At 44.4% G+C, this 16,022-nt stretch overlaps 1 non-coding gene and 1 pseudogene across 1 annotated transcript; one reads left to right on the top strand and one right to left on the bottom strand.

Annotated features, from left to right (window-relative positions):
* Window positions 1-774: 774 nt before the first annotated feature.
* Window positions 775-5,160, top strand: LOC121436729 (annotated as a pseudogene).
* A 10,083-nt stretch (window positions 5,161-15,243) lies between these two features.
* On the bottom strand, window positions 15,244-15,315 carry Trnaa-cgc. The gene has a single exon. It is a non-coding gene; the product is annotated as a tRNA-Ala (tRNA).
* Window positions 15,316-16,022: the final 707 nt, after the last annotated feature.

Here is a 16,022-nt window from a genome sequence, read left to right as displayed (position 1 = left end):
CAGGTAATTTTGGCTCTATCAGTTGAGTTGAGGTTTCTTGAATGTCAAAAAAAAATGTAAAAATGATTACAGGGTGAGGGGCTGTGTGTTCCCTCTCATATCCCCTTCAATGCCCTGTCTTTCTGTCTTATTTTGGGGCAAACAGACCTCCCCATGCACAAATATGAATATAGACAAACGTATATCGCAGGATACAAAAGTCAATCTAGAGTGAACAAATGATCTACACAGGACTAGGGAGACATCTCAGAAGTTAAGAGTGCCTTTTGCTATTGCAGAGGACCTGACTTCAGTTTCCAGCACCCAGTTCCAGTCTCTGAGCAACAGTGACAGGAACCCCAATCTTCACCCTTCTTTAGTGAAGAAGGGTTAATATTTTAAATTAAAATGAGTTTTGTGTCCCAAAGATTAAAACAATTGTTTAGTCTGCACCTTAGCTCCAAAGCAAACCAGAATTCAAGCTGCAGAAGCAGTTTAGCATTTGTGCTCCAGGGCAGGTGGGATTTCTGAGTGAGGTGAGCTGGATTCAGCTATCTGGAGCACATCCTGGCACTTATCTCAGCCGGGTCTCCCTGACTCTCTAGAGGCAGTATGACACCCTGCAGAGTGGAGCAGCAGGTTCTGTTATCAGGCACTCCTCTCCTTGGGGGCAGGAAAGGCCAGACCAAGGACCTCTCCCCAGTTGCCTCTGGAAGACCTCTGTGGGGCATCTGCAGCCTCAACATCATCCAGGTCCAGATTTTATTTTCTTTCTGTGAAAAAAGCATAAACATATCATCGACCCCAAATATATATAGGTCGGGTTTTTTCATAATGCATTGTAAGGGCTTTTTCCACCTTGCCCTAGCAAAGGTCAGCTTGGTTTTATCATGTCAGATCCGTTTGCATCAGGATCTGCTTACAACTTTTATGATTTGCTTTGAAGGACCCTTGTTATGCTCCACAATTTTTTTTATTAGCCCTATATGCAGTTCTTCCATTGGAAGAGCCATTTGTAAAATTTAGCATAAAAGGCACGCCCGCAAGGGACCCAAGGAGCTAGTGGCAGCGGGGGAGGCCATGTGGACCAAGGCGCTGAGGGCAGCAGGCCTTGGCGCCCCAGGCCCCCCCCCCCCTGCCGCCGCCATGGGCATCAGCAATATGCGCCCAGGAACCCGCCTGCGGGGAGGATCAAGGCAGAGGGTTCAAAGGCTGGGGAAGTTCTTGGAAGGCGGCCACTTGGGAGATCTGTTCCTTCTCGAGAGTCTAATCCAGCACTGCCCTTGGGAAGGAGCTCCCCAAGGAACCCCCACAACCTCATGCTGGAGGCAAGAGTGGACATGCTCGGCTCCAGTATGATCATCAATGGCCCGGCTGCAGACCTCGGTGCTAAAGAGGCCAGCAGGCCCTCGAAGAAGCAGCCTGGCAGCGTCCAGAAGCCTGGGCCATCCACCCGAGACCGAGCCCCTCAGCATAAAGGACAAGATATCCAAGTGGGAAGGCAAGAAGGAGCCACCTACTCCTGAGCCTGCCAGGCCAACGGAGGGCCAAGAGAACTACTTGCCACCCTGCGGGGTAGAGCGGAGAGGCAGCGAGGTCACCAGAACAAAGAATGGGTTGAGGCTTGAAACAGAGAGCTTGGAAAATGACAGCAGAAGGACAGCAAAGACCACGTGTCAGGACACAGACCGGTGGCCAGGCCTGAGGCAGAGTGATGGGCAGCCGGAGCCCAGCCAGCGCCGAGGTGTCGAGCTGAAGCCCAGTGACTTGCGTTTTCAGAGTGACCACCTCTCCGCGCTCAAACAGGTCAGGAGACTGGAGAAGGCCTTGAAGGATGGCTCTGCTGGTTTGAACCCCCAGTTGCTGGGGACTTGTTATTCCCCACACTGTCTGCCTGACAAAGCAGAAGAGGACCAGCACATTCCCGAGAGTCCTGGAAGTGGGGGTGCTTTTGCAGCTGGCCGCAAGGCCCACCCCTTGGAGGACAAGGAGCCAGGCCCTGAGGCTTCAGAGAAGTGTAAAGGCCAGGAGAGTGTATACCCGGGCTCCAGACAGTGTCCCCGAAGCCTTTCATCAACCCCCTTCCCAAGCCCCGCAGAACGTTCAAACATGCAGGAGAAGGGGACAAGGACAGCAGTCCTGGGAGCTCAGGCATTGGCTTCAGGAAAGAGAAGAGAAACCTGCCTCCCCTGCCCACTTTACCTCCCCATCCCCCACCGCTACCCTCCTCCCCGCCTCCTACTTCTGTGAATAGAAGACTGTGGACTGGGAAGCAGAGACCCAGTGCTGACCACAGGAAGTCCTATGAGTTTGAAGACCTACTGCAGTCCTCCTCTGAGAGCAGCAGGGTGGACTGGTACGCACAGACCAAGCTGGGACTCACATGCACTTTATCGGAGAACGTCTACGAAGACATTCTAGATCCACCTATGAAGGAAAATCCGTATGAGGACATCGAGCTACATGGCCGCTGCCTGGGCAAGAAGTGTGTCTTGACTTTCCCTGGATCTCCCACCTCTTCCATCCCGGACACTTTCACCAAGCAATCCTTGTCCAAGTCTGCATTTTTCAGGCAAAATTCAGAGAGAAGAAACTTCAAACTGCTGGACACCCAGAAGCTGAGTCGGGAGGGAGCTGGGTCCCCAGTGAGAGCCAGCCCCCCCTAAACAGCTAGCAACCCGGATGACACTTTCTTTAACCTCGGAGACCTACAGAATGGCAGGAAGAAGAAAAAGATCCCCAGGCTGGTATTGCGGATCAATGCCTTTTATGAGGCCCGGAGAGGAAAGAAACGGGTGAAGAGGCTATCCCAGTCCACGGAGAGCAACTCAGGAAAAGTGACAGACAAGAACAGCGAGTCTGACAGCGACACCGAGGAGAAGCTGAAAGCCCACAGCCAGCGCCTGGTCAATGTGAAGTCCCGCCTGAAGCAGGCCCCTCGCTACTCCACGCTTGACCGGGATCTCAGCGAGTACCAGTAGAGGCAACTCTTCGAGTACTTTGTGGTCGTGTCTTTGCACAAGAAGCAGGCAGGGGCTGCCTATGTGCCAGAACTCACCCAGCAGTTTCCTCTGAAGTTAGAAAAGTCATTCAAGTTCATAAGGGAGGCTGAGGACCAGCTGAAGGCAATGCCCAGTTCTGCTTTCCTGACGCCAAGGACTGGGCTTCCATCCAGGAGTTTACCAGTGAAACATTCTCATTTGTCTTAACTGGAGAAGACGGGAGCAGAAGGTTCGGTTATTGCCAAAGATTGCTGCCTGGAGGCAAAGGGAAGAGGCTTCCTGAAGTTTATTGCATTGTGAGCCATCTGGGATGTTTCAGCCTCTTTTCAAAGTTCTTGGATGAGGTGGAAAAGAGAAGAGGCATTTCCCCTGCTCTGGTGCAGCCCCTCATGAGGAGCATCATGGAAGCCCCTTTCCCAGTCCTGGGCAAAATCATCGTTGTCAAGAACTTCCTGCCAAGCTCGGGGACTGTTGTGATTGAGCTGTGTTGGCCCCTGGACTCCCGGCTGGAGCACGTGGATTTTGAGTCTCTGTTCTCCTCCCTCAGCGTCTGGCACCTCATCAGTGATTTTGCCTCCCTGCTCCTGGAAAGGAGGGTCATCTTCATTGCGGACAAACTCAGCACGCTGTCCAAGTGCTGCCATGCCGTGGTGGCGCTCATCTACCCCTTCAGCTGGCAGCACACCTACATCCCAGTGCTGCCACCCGCCACGATTGACATAGTGTGCTCACCCACGCCCTTCCTCATCGGGCTGCTCTCCAGCTCACTGCCGCTGCTCAGGGAGCTGCCACTGGAAGAGGTCCTTGTGGTAGATCTCATCAATGATCGGTTCCTCAGACAGATGGAGGACGAGGATTCCATTCTGCCCCGGAAGCTTCAGGTAGCCCTGGAACACATTCTGGAGCAGAGGAATGACCTGGCCTGTGACTAGGATGGAGGCCCACTGGACTGCGTGCATGGCCCTGAGTTCAGCCCCTTGAATGCGGTGGCGTCTGAAGCCTTTGTCCGATTCTTCGTGGAGATTGTGGGCCACTATTCCTCGTTCCTGACCTCGGACGAGGAGAGGAGCCTGCAGCGAGAGGCCTTCAGAAAAGCTGTCTCCTCCAAGAGCCTGCGCCGCTTCCTGCAGGTCTTCATGGAGACCCAGACTTTCCGTGGCTTCATCCAGGAGCGGGAACTACGCAGGCAGGATGCCAAAGGTCTGTTTGAGGTCCGAGCCCAGGAATACCTCGAAACCTTGCCCAGCGGAGAACACAGCGGAGTCAATAAGTTCCTAAAGGGTCTGGGCAATAAAATGAAGTTTCTCCACAAGTAATAACCCTCATCTTGGTTCAAGGGAAGACCTCCTCCACTGGGACCACACATTTCCAACAGAGGTCTGAGAGGCTGTGGGCTGAAGGCAGTCCCTAGCCCCAGCTCCTCCTAGAACGGGGCCTGCGAGCTGGGCACGTGGCAGGTGCTCAGGACAGCCCTGGAAGGGACCTGCCAACATGCAGCTGTTGTTACTGTGGTCGGTTCTGGGATCTTTATATCTAGGTATTAAAAGAGATTAAAAGAGAAGAAGAAGAAAGGCGTTTGGGTCTTCATTCTGTCTTGCCAGGGCTAAGAAAACTCCCTCCTGCCCTACCTCATCTCTTCTGGGTCAGCTGTTGACAGCTGTGGAGCCAGGAGGAGGGAGGAGATAGGTAGAGTGGCTGCCACCACCCATCCAGGTTCTTGTGGACTGCTCTATGACGCCACCTGGTGGCAGAGACCGTGAGCTTCGCTGTTCTTGACTGGGGTTTTTTGCCCCTTAGAAGGAAGTCCCGTAGACCTGTTCTTGCCCTAATACCACACATAAAAAGAGGAAAACTTGTTAATTGTTAATAAAATATTCTTAGGGTCCTGAAATGGATATCTCCTGTGGCCTAACCGTGACACTTAGACCTCTGCTGTGAACCTATTCCTCATAGCTGACAGACCTTTCAGGCTTCTGTAGTTGGTTCTCTTATTGAGAGGGAAGAGCTGGACAAGGTCACAGTCAGATGACCTGTGTGGGACAGTGGGAGTCTGTGAGTCCTGTGTGTACACAGGAAGGGTCTCAGGCTGGCCTCGGACTACCACCCCAATACTGTGGACACCCAATGGATTGTATGAGAAAGTAACTTCTAGCCCACATGGCCTGGAGTGGGGCGGGAGTAGTGGGAGGGGGTGTGGCTGAGGCTTTGGGGGAAGCCTGAGTGAGAATGTGAGCATGGGGGCTCACACAAGCGCCTCGGTTTAGTTAACTTTCATGATAGCAATGCTCTGTGTATTTTTATACTGCCCCTAAGTGATCACTTTTAGGATTTTGGAATATACAGTCTTTTCTAACTTATTTTCTATTATACTGTTTTACTTAAGAACTCCAAGTGAATGAATAAACAAATATCTTTATCAACATTCCTAGTGAGTGTATAATATTCTATAATATTATGAATGTTTTTGTATTTGATATAAGCATAAAAACAAAAATAAATTTGGGGAAATGTGCTAAAAATTAGCATAAAATCCTTTAAGGGATTTTTTGCTATAACATTAGCAAAATACAGTTGTGTGAATTGTAGCAATGATCTGGGAAAAGATTATTGTTTTTGCCTTTGAATTGAGCAAAGACAATTGTCCAGGAATCAGGCTTAAAATTATCAATGAATCTATTGTTTAGTATAAGAAACACTGATCATAGTCAATATTCTGTCAAACAGTTTTTCAGCTTTTATCCTGTCCTTTTGTATCAGACAGGCTACTGTTTTAAATTAAGAGTTTAATATCTTAACTGGCAAAACTGGGAAGGTTTAGCCACAAACAGCATTTTTTTATAAAACTGTTGTAGAATAAGTTTGTACTTAATATACACACTTGCCATAGCTGAATTATAATTAATATACTGTATTTGTTGATTATTGCATACTTTACCTTTTGATTTATATTTTACCTTCTTGAGTATCTGTTAGGCAGCTTGCTTAAGCTTTCTATTGAAAACTGTTTTTTTTTTTTGTAAGAATTTTATCTATTGGCTCAAGGTCCCTCATAAGACTATTATAACTAGAGCTTTAACCATTGGACATCCAACCAAAAGTTTGCAAGCTATCCTCCTCTTAAGTTTTAAGTCTGCCTTAAAGATAGGAAAATGGAAAAAGGAAGCATTTTAACTAATAATGCTGGCCTCATTAGACACCAACATGTAGAAGAATGAAAATAGATCCATATTCATCTCCATGTACAAAACTTAAGTTTAAATGAGCCAAAGGCCTCAGCATATAAAAATTATGTTGAACCTCACAGAGAAAAAATTTTTTGAAGTACACTTTGCCACATCTCAAACACAGCCTCAGTGGCACAAACATTGTGAGAAACCATAAACTAGATCTCTTGAATTGAGAAACTTTTGTATAACAAGGCTATAGAGTGGGAAAAGATCTTTACTTACCATAAATCCCTTTCAAAAATATATGAAGAACTCAGGAAATTAGTTATTAAAAATTAATCCAATAAGAATATTTGTTACAGACCTAATCTGAAAACTCTCAGACGAACTTAAAAATGAGAGACACCTAAAAAATGTTTAAGCAGAACATCCTTTAGCCCTCAGAGAAATGCAAACCAAAACTCTGAGATTTTATTTTATCCTTGCAAAAATGACCAAGATTAAAAATTACTGCTAACAATTTATGCTTAAGAAAATGTGGGTAGGGAAAAAACTCCATTGCTGGAAGTGCAAACTGACAGTCACCTTTGGATCACACATAGTATTGAAAAACCTGGATAAACCAGACTCCCTCATCAGGAAGAGAAGGATCAAAAATCCAGGACTAGCCTGTTCAGCGACCCTGTACCAGGAACTGTCTGAAGACAAAGCCAGACCTTTACCTCGAAAAACGGGTTTTCCAGCTGCAATTATCACAGTACTGTTTTAGGAACTAGCGGATTATGACCCTGGGAGTGGTCCCAAGGCAGGCAGCTGTCCTCCTGCGACCACCACTGTATTTTTGGAATTTATGACCCTCCTGGACCACTGGGCTGTGGCCCCTTTTCAAAAATTTTCTCTTTAGGTCACTAGAGGCTGAACTCCTCCCCCCACCCCCACCCCCAACTAAAGCCACGTGCACTACCTCAGCAAGGATGGCCTCCAGCGAGCCATGGGGAGACCTGAGTGAGAGTCTCCCCAGCACTGGGGGACCCCCATTATGTCTATTTTTTTTAAATTAGGCAAATATTTACCTCAAAACTTAGCAATAACCCTTTTGGGCCTAAATACAAAGTTGTTTAACCATAAGACCATGGGCTCAGACTTGCTTACAGCAGAGTTACTTATCATAGCCAGAATCTGAAAATAACCCAAATGTACCTCTTTTACACCTAGGATAAATGAGACATCATCCTTTTAAGTATCCATGAATACCACAAAATATCTTGGAATAACTTTAAGCAAGCAGGACAGAAGTTTGAGTCCCGTAATCTCTGCGTGTGAAGGCAGAAATGTTTTTTATTTTTAACCATTATCACTTGGTAGAGTATAACTCCTGCCCTTGATAAATTTAGTGAGAGGCTGGAGTCTCAGCAGTTTAGCCTGAAGCAACACCTGTCAGCAGGAAAGAACCTCAAGCTGAAACAATACGACTCCCACCCAAGAGCGGGCCGTACAAATGGAAAAACTTGTATGAGAATTTTAAATCTTGAGAGATCCCCTACTTTCTTGGGAAAGCAGAAGAAACACAGCAAAAATGACAATTTTACTGAAAGCAATCTACAGATTCAGTGTAAATGTCCATTAAAAATTATAGCAACGGGCTGGAGAGATGGCTCAGTGGTTAAGAGCACCGGCTGCTCTCCCAGAGGTCATGAGTTCAATTCCCAGCAACCACATGGTGGCTCACAACCATCTGTAATGAGATCTGGTGCCCTCTTCTAGTGTGTGGGCATACATGGAGGCAGAATGTTGTATACACAATAAATAAATAAATTAAAAAAAATTATAGCAACATTTTTCACAGAACTCACATACAGATTTTAATGTAAATGTTCATTAAAATTATAGCAAAACTTTTCACGGAACTCGAAAGAACAAACCTCAACTTTATGAGAAAGAAATGAAAACTCAGGATAGCCTAAACAATTTTAAAAATTTTCTGAATGTGTTACAATCTTTGATTTTAAAACTTTTTTACAGAAACACAGTACTGAGATTAATCTACCTTAGATATAAACTTAGACACCTACAAACTAAAGATTTTTGACCAAGAAGCAAGATTTTTAAAAATGGAAAAGAAGCATATTTACTGTCCTAAATGAAGCTGCAGCTTTTTGAGTCTAGATTCCTTTATAGCAAACCTGCCTGTCAGCTTTTGCTCCATATGGCAGGGGGTTAAAGACATAGGCTCTCTAGCCCTAGCAGCCAGCCTGCTTGGCAGGCATAGCTGTGTGGATTGTACCCTAACTTCTCGCATCTCGAGGGACTCCCTTTTGAGTCCGCAAGCAAACACATAAAGCAAACACATAAATCTCTCTTTTTGACTCTTACTCCTCTCTCCCTGATTGATTGATTTTTTTTTTTTTTTTTTTTTGAGACAGGGTTTCTCTCTGGCTTTGGAGCCTGTCCTGGAACTCGCTCTGTAGACCAGGCTGGTCTCGAACTCACAGAGATCCGCCTGCCTCTGCCTCCCGAGTGCTGGGATTAAAGGCGTGGGCAAATTCCTGTATGAATTTCTCTTCCTTTGAAAGTCCCATATCTTTTTGGACGACAGTGATCCTGCGCCTACCTCATTCTGCAGATGTGTCTGAGTTCTACAGCCATAGAATCTTCTTTTTTCTTCTTGTTGTTGTCCCGGGACCGCGCATCTTCATCCAATAGTTGGCCATGCTCCAAGTCACTGGTTCGGGCGCCACTGTAAACCGCTTTGGGTGGGTTACTCAGTCTAGGGTCTGTAACCCACCTGGCAGTTCAGCTATTCCAGGGTCCCGGAGAGGCACTATCTGGAAGATATGGGGGGAAAGAGGAAGAAGGCTAGGTAGATTTGTCGAAGCCTGCGCTTATTAGAGACAGGTTTACAGTTTATATAGGGTAAGGAATTGGGGGGGGGGGGCACAGGGGCCTGGACTCTTGTCGCATGGTTCACGTAGTTCACGTTGGTCACTAGGCCAGGAGGTTACATTCGGTCAGGTCACATAGGCGGGGAACTCACAACTAGGAGTTGACACACCTAGTTCTCTAGATAGTTTGGAATGTGGGGCGGGTTCCACTAACAGATAGCTCTCCATTAACAGCCAATTTGGGTATGGGGTAGGCTCTGTCAATAGAACGATTCCTAACACAATTAGGGGTGTGGGGTTCTCTGCAGACTCCCCAGGGTGATGGTTCCTGTAATGACTTCAGGAGGAAACAGCTCCTGACACCCTATCTTCAGACTCTAGTTTATTTGTTGTTATTTTTAAACATTATTTAGGATGTCTTTAGGAATAGTTGCATCATATCTGCAGGTAATTTTGGCTCTATCAGTTGGCTTGAGGTTTCTTGAATGTCAGAAAAATGTAAAAATGATTACAGGGTGAGGGGCTGTGTGTTCCCTCTCATATCCCCTTCAATGCCCTGTCTTTCTGTCTTATTTTGGGACAAGCAGACCTCCCCATGCACAAATATAAATATAGACAAACGTATATCGCAGGATACAAAAGTCAATCGAGAATGAACAAATGATCTACACAGGACTAGAGAGACATCTCAGAAGTTAAGAGTGCCTTTTGCTATTGCAGAGGACCTGACTTCAGTTTCCAGCACCCGTATGGTGGGTGACAGATGTCTGTAACTCCAGATCCAGGGGAACTGACAGTCTCTTCTGGTCTCAGTGGGCATCTGCACTCAAACGTGTATTTGGCACACACAGACATACAGGCAGACCCTCAGTAAATAGGGAAAATAAACCTAAAAGAAGTCCAAATTACAACCTAAACATGAATCTTGTAGCAGAATACAATTGGATGTTCAGGTTCATGAATTACAAACAAACTTCTTAGATACGGCAAACCCCCTTTCATTAAATGAAGAACAGGAGTGTTAAGAATTCCATAAAGTGAGAGAATGTCTATTCTTCCAAATATATGATAGAAACATATTTTTCTTACCTGGGAAAATGAATGTGGGAAATTGTATATCAGATGACAGTCTTCTTGTATCCAGAATACAGAAAGCTTCTAAAGGAGACACTAAGAAAATAAACAATTCAGGAAATAAAACTTGACCAGAAGGGTGAGTAGATGCTCCACTAAGAGAAACATACAGCAGCAACATGCTTAACACTTAGGGAAGAGAGACAGGTGATTCTGATGGGACTCTCGACACCCATATAAAATACTCAGAAATAAAGACTTGTCATACAAAGACCTGGCAAGTTTGTGGAGGATGACTCTCAAATACCCACTGCTGGTGGCCATGGAAAACAGGATGATAACTTGGAAAAATCTTTTTCTGTTTCTTCATATGTTAATTGTCATCTGGCCATCACAACCCAAATATATAACCTGGAGAAAGAGGACATATTTTCTTTTAAAGACTTATTTATTTCAGTTCACAACAGCTTTATATACAAGACACTGAAATTGAAAACAACCTCAGCAACAGGCAACAGGCAAAGACTCATTTCCCAAAACCAGCACGGCAGTTTTCAACTGTTAACTCCAGTGCCAAGGGATTCAATGTCCACTCTTGGCTTCCATGAGCAACAGGCATGCATGAGCTCTTCATACCTATATGTAGGCAAGCATATATACACATGAAATAAACTAAATTATAAAACTTGCCGTGTAGCTATACATTGCTACACTATTTCATATTAAGAATGAACAATTATCATGGGCAACAAAAGAGATAAATTTAAACATATATTCAAGATGAATGAAGGCCAGATGTCTCTAAACTCTGGTTTTATCCTAATACATTCCAGCATATATAAATTTGTCTATAATATCAGATTGTTGTATTTTTCTGCAGACAGAGTTGGGCAGTGGTTGGGTATGAGAACCTAAGTAACATAAAGAAACTTTATGGATTGGTAAATAATAATGAAACTTATACCTACCTGAGTATAAGAAGATGTCTATTGTCATTATGGGGAAAAGTGGAAAAATACAAATTACGTTTTATATTTGGTGACTTGGACTTCAGAGATTGCCCCATGGTTAACAGGACTTGCTGCTCTTACAGAAGACCTGGGCTGGGTTCTCAGCACTCACTTGCTGGCCCACAATGGACTGCATATCTGTTTCTAGGGGAAACAACACCCCTTTCTGTCCAAAGCAGCACACCCTGATCCTGAAACCAGAGCAAAAGAAACATACACTGACCCTGAGACTAGAATCAATTCACTGGCCCTGAAACCAGAGCCCAACGTTTTAAAAAGGCCAGTGAAATAAACACACTTTGCCCCTGAAACCAAAGCCACAGAAACACACTCTTCCACTTACCAATTCAGCGAAACAAACTAACCAATCTCTCAGCATAAAAGGAACCAATCCCAGAGCAGGAAAACAAGCTAATGACTGAGCATGAAACCACCCTGTACCTGTTCAGTTGGGAGCTGCCTTTCACACTCTTGCAGGGTCAGCCACCTCCTGGACTCTTCCCTCCCAGTGAATCTCTTAAATGAGGCTTGGGTGAGACCTTCTTTGCCTAAGAAGAACAGAGAAGCAATGACTTCAACTGGAGCAAGGCAGAGGTGAGGGGAGCAGAACTGGAAAAGCTTCTCCTAGCAGAGCAGAGTTGTTATTCTTCTGAGGATCTAAGGAGAGCTGTAACAACCTGGCTGGGGTAACCCTCCCCTACCAGAGCAGAGCTGTTAATTTGGGGCAAACTTTCCCTGAAGCAGGGCTGTGAGCTCCTAAGCTTAAGGTGAATTTGTGATATTCATTGATGCCATCTTAAAAGGATTCCTCTAGCCAATACTGGGACAAATGGAGCATGGAAATAGAGAACGGCAATAGAGAGGAAAACAGTTTAGGAAAATGGGTGTTGAGCCATACTGATAAAAGTCAGCACATGAGTAAAGAACTATGGAGATAAGTAAGCAGTGTACTACACACCAGGTCATCATTGAAGAGGACCAGGAGAATTATAACACATAACCTATCACAGCAGTAAGTGATTAACTAACTTTCACACATATATATCCAGGGACATATCTGCACAAGCATGAGTATATACACAACACACACTAACAATTGTCAATGTAAACACACAGCTCTCACCTCAAAGGAAGAGGAGAGTTCATTCTGGAGTCAAATATATGTGAGTAAACATGAGTGAGACAGGTTTATGTTAGTACAAATTACATGTTACAATGTGGAAACAGTTTCATGAAGTTTTTATAATAACAGAATGAAGAAACTATAGACTCTCCTTCAGTGCATTGGAGATAATATTAAGTAGACTATTATGGTAAAGCAGAGAAACCTCAGCTACTAGCTGCTATGTGATGACACACAGTACTTTGACTCTCAGAAACGTTGAGCCTTGTTAAGGAGACATATTCTGATATTTTAAATGTCAGGTCCAACGTCATCTGTTAGTGACAAGGTATTAGGTAAGTCCAACACAGGGGGCCCAAGGATTGGCTACTCATGGGCTCAAGAGAACACAAAGGAAATTGTAATTAGGCCCTGGGACTGCGACTTCCACCATCTTCATATCACTGCAGGTCTAAGAGTCAATCAATCAGGCTTTGCAGACCAGCCTCTGCCAAGGAATTCCTGTACAAACACACACACACACACACACACACACACACACACACACACACGACACACACACACGACACCTCTCATTCTCACTCTCCTAGCTCCCTGGTGTTTACTGAGAGCTCAAGGGGTACAATCACGTTACAACAGATTCGTTTCTGACCACACACAGGATGGTGAGAGCTCCTAAATTATGTGGTCTGAATGAGATTCCTGTGACGATGGCCATGGACTTGTCTCTGGGACATTTCTCTCATTTGTTTCAGACTGTCAATAATAACCTGTAAATGCCGATAAGAAAATAGCGACAAACTGCATTACACATCAAATAACGTTTTCATCATGGGGTAATCCATGCTTTCAACAAAATATATCCTTTGTAAGTTTCATTGACACTTGTTTCCTGACAATTTACAGAAGATTTAATAATTTGTTCACAGAAAAAACAATACGTATCTATTTGTTTAAAAAATAATAGCAGTTATAGATGAATCAAAAAGTACAAATATTTGTGCATTATCCCGACAGATAGATCCATAGTGCTGATAGGCCGAGAGATTTCCAAACATTGCTGAATTGGAGACAACCTGTCTTAATGAAGGACAACTATGTTCACGGCTCAAACAATTCATTATTAGTAAGATGTCTGTTGATTCAAAACTGAGCTACAGATTCGATGCACTAACAATAAAATAGCACTTACTCTTTTTAAAAATTCTCGAAAAATCAAAAAAAAAATTGAGTGGAAGCCGGGCGGTGGTGGCGCAAGCCTTTAATCCCAGCATTCGGGAGGCAGAGGCAGGCGGATCTCTGTGAGTTCGAGACCAGCCTGGTCTACAAGAGCTAGTTCCAGGACAGGCTCCAAAACCACAGAGAAACCCTGTCTCGAAAAACCAAAAAAATATAAATAAATAAATAAATAAATAAATATAAAAATTGAGTGGATAATTCTAAACATTGTAGACTAAATATATAGCTTGCGTAAACCTTAGAAACAGACAAATGTTAGAGAACAGCATTGCCTGATAGGAGACCTCTGTTTGAACCTACAGTAATTGGACCAGCATGCTTTTGAATCAAAGTTGGCAAGAAAAAGTCCAAAACCAACATTCGACGCTCACATCCACACATTTACAGACCACTGCCTATATCGAGTCAACATTTTTCCTGTGTCTGATGCTGGCATCAAGCTTGTGTGTAGTGCGTGTAGTGTGTGCTGAGAAGAACTGACCATACTCCTGCTGCAGCCTCCCAGGCACTGGGATTACTGGCATATGTACCATGATTGGATAATTGGAGAACTGATGTTTCACAAATAAACAAGGCAATTTGATGCATAAAGATGGCCTTTCAGGAAGCAATACTGAGGCAAGTGTATATCCAAACCCACAAATATAAACTAGGACCTACATCGTATCATATGTGAAGACCATTCAAAATAAATTACGGATGTAAAAATATAAAAATCAGCCTATAAATGTCAAACAGAACACAAGAAGAAAATCCCTGTCACTGAGTGCCAGGCAAAGATTTCGCAGACAAGACACCGAATAAAAACCGTAATTGAAGAACTAGAGAAGGTGGGATCTTACAATTTAAAATCTCCTGCTCTTCCAAAGACATGGATGAGAATTGAGATGATAAGTCTGAGGCTAGGAGAAAAGTTAGAAATACATATATCTGATAAAACATTTCTAACATTTCTATGAAACATACGGAAAACCTCAAATGTCAGCGAGCAATCTCACGCACAGAGTGGGAAGTCGGGATCACAGAGTGCTCATTTGGCCTCATTTCCCTCCTGCTCACTCTCCGACAACTCCCCTCCTGGACAATGGCTCCAGCACAGCCCTGTACAGAACAGCACAGGAGGAGGCAGAATGGTCCCAAGTCTCTCTCCTTCCGGAGAAACACAGGCTGCAAACCCCGAGGTAGGAGTGGTCCTACTTGGGTCTGGAATCCCTGCATCTGCCTCCCAACCCTCAGAAAGATTCTGGTGCTCACCTCCGGGAATCCATAAGCTCAACTCAGTCCAAACACCAGGAACTGAATGCTCCTTTCCAGGACATCGTCCGGTCGCCATTTGAAAAGAGTCGCCATAATGACCCCGGTTTCTATGACAACCGCAATGCTGCCTCCCCCTTAGTAACCAGGAATGGCTCCGCCCAGCCCTCCCTTACTTCCTCTCAAAGGAAGAACTCTTCACCCTTGTTTTCACCCAAGAAAGCATACCCATTAGAGAAACTGTCCCCACTACGAATGCAGAGCTTTTCTTTTTTTTCCGCTCTGTGAACAAAGCATATCCCTAAAAGCCCGACCACATTGTACTCACCAGACCATGGTGGTATCTATGGAAATGTCGTCACAAAGATGAACATTGCTGTCACGGTGACAAATGAGCAATTTTCTCCAATAATTAGCTATGCATATATAACCTCATCACGGGACTTTAAATTCTGGGACACCTTGTACAGAAACATCCTGAAAAAAGAAAATCAAAGGTTAAAAGTATTGTTTTGGAGATGCCAGGGCTCGAACCCGGGGCCTCATATATGCGAAACATGTGCTCTACCTCTAAGCTACATCCCCACACCTGGTAACAGCTTCATCAAAGCCCTTGTGAAGTCAGAGGAACCGAGCCAACGTTCAGAGTCTCTGCAAGGGTCTGCATCAGGTCCTTTGAGCATACTGGATTCCAGGTTGAGTTTAGTGCTTTGATAGGATTCTTGGGACATTTGTTGCATGAGAAAACAATCTATTTTCAATCAAAGGAAAAATAATAACAATAAAAATAATAACAACAACAATTATAAGAACAAACCTTATATTCTTTGAAGCATGGTAAGCTAACAATGAATGATACTTTGAAGTACTCAGTCCCATCAATTTTACTTCAACTTTACCTGCAGGTGGTTCAACCTGCCAGTATCATGGGGAATTAATAATAATATGTTGCTGATATGCGGTCATGTTTGAGAGTATGAGTAGCTTCCTGAAACCCTCTCTAGCATACCTCCTTTCTCTTTTAAAAGACGCCTTAGTGTCCGGGCTTGAAAGGCAGTTTTTATAATCTTGGTCAGGCTGCTCATTTTGTTTCTTAACGTTGCCAATACTGTCCATCACTCCATTTATGGCAATAACTAAATGTGCGGTAGCTATTGTTTCACAAAACCCTAAGGTGCTGTCACTTTCTGCATGTTTATGTATCTCACCGCCTGCTTTGTAAGTTTCAAAAATGAGAGGTTTTCTGAAATATGTCCTCTTTTCATACATCACCTAGTATATGTCTCAATATA

This window comes from Microtus oregoni, unplaced genomic scaffold (assembly GCF_018167655.1).
Source record: "Microtus oregoni isolate MIOR12 unplaced genomic scaffold, Mior012 000050F_002, whole genome shotgun sequence".
In the NCBI taxonomy this organism is placed as follows: domain Eukaryota; kingdom Metazoa; phylum Chordata; class Mammalia; order Rodentia; family Cricetidae; genus Microtus; species Microtus oregoni.
The sequence above is the reverse complement of the archived record's forward strand: the minus strand, read 5'-3'. Positions and strand labels throughout refer to the sequence as shown.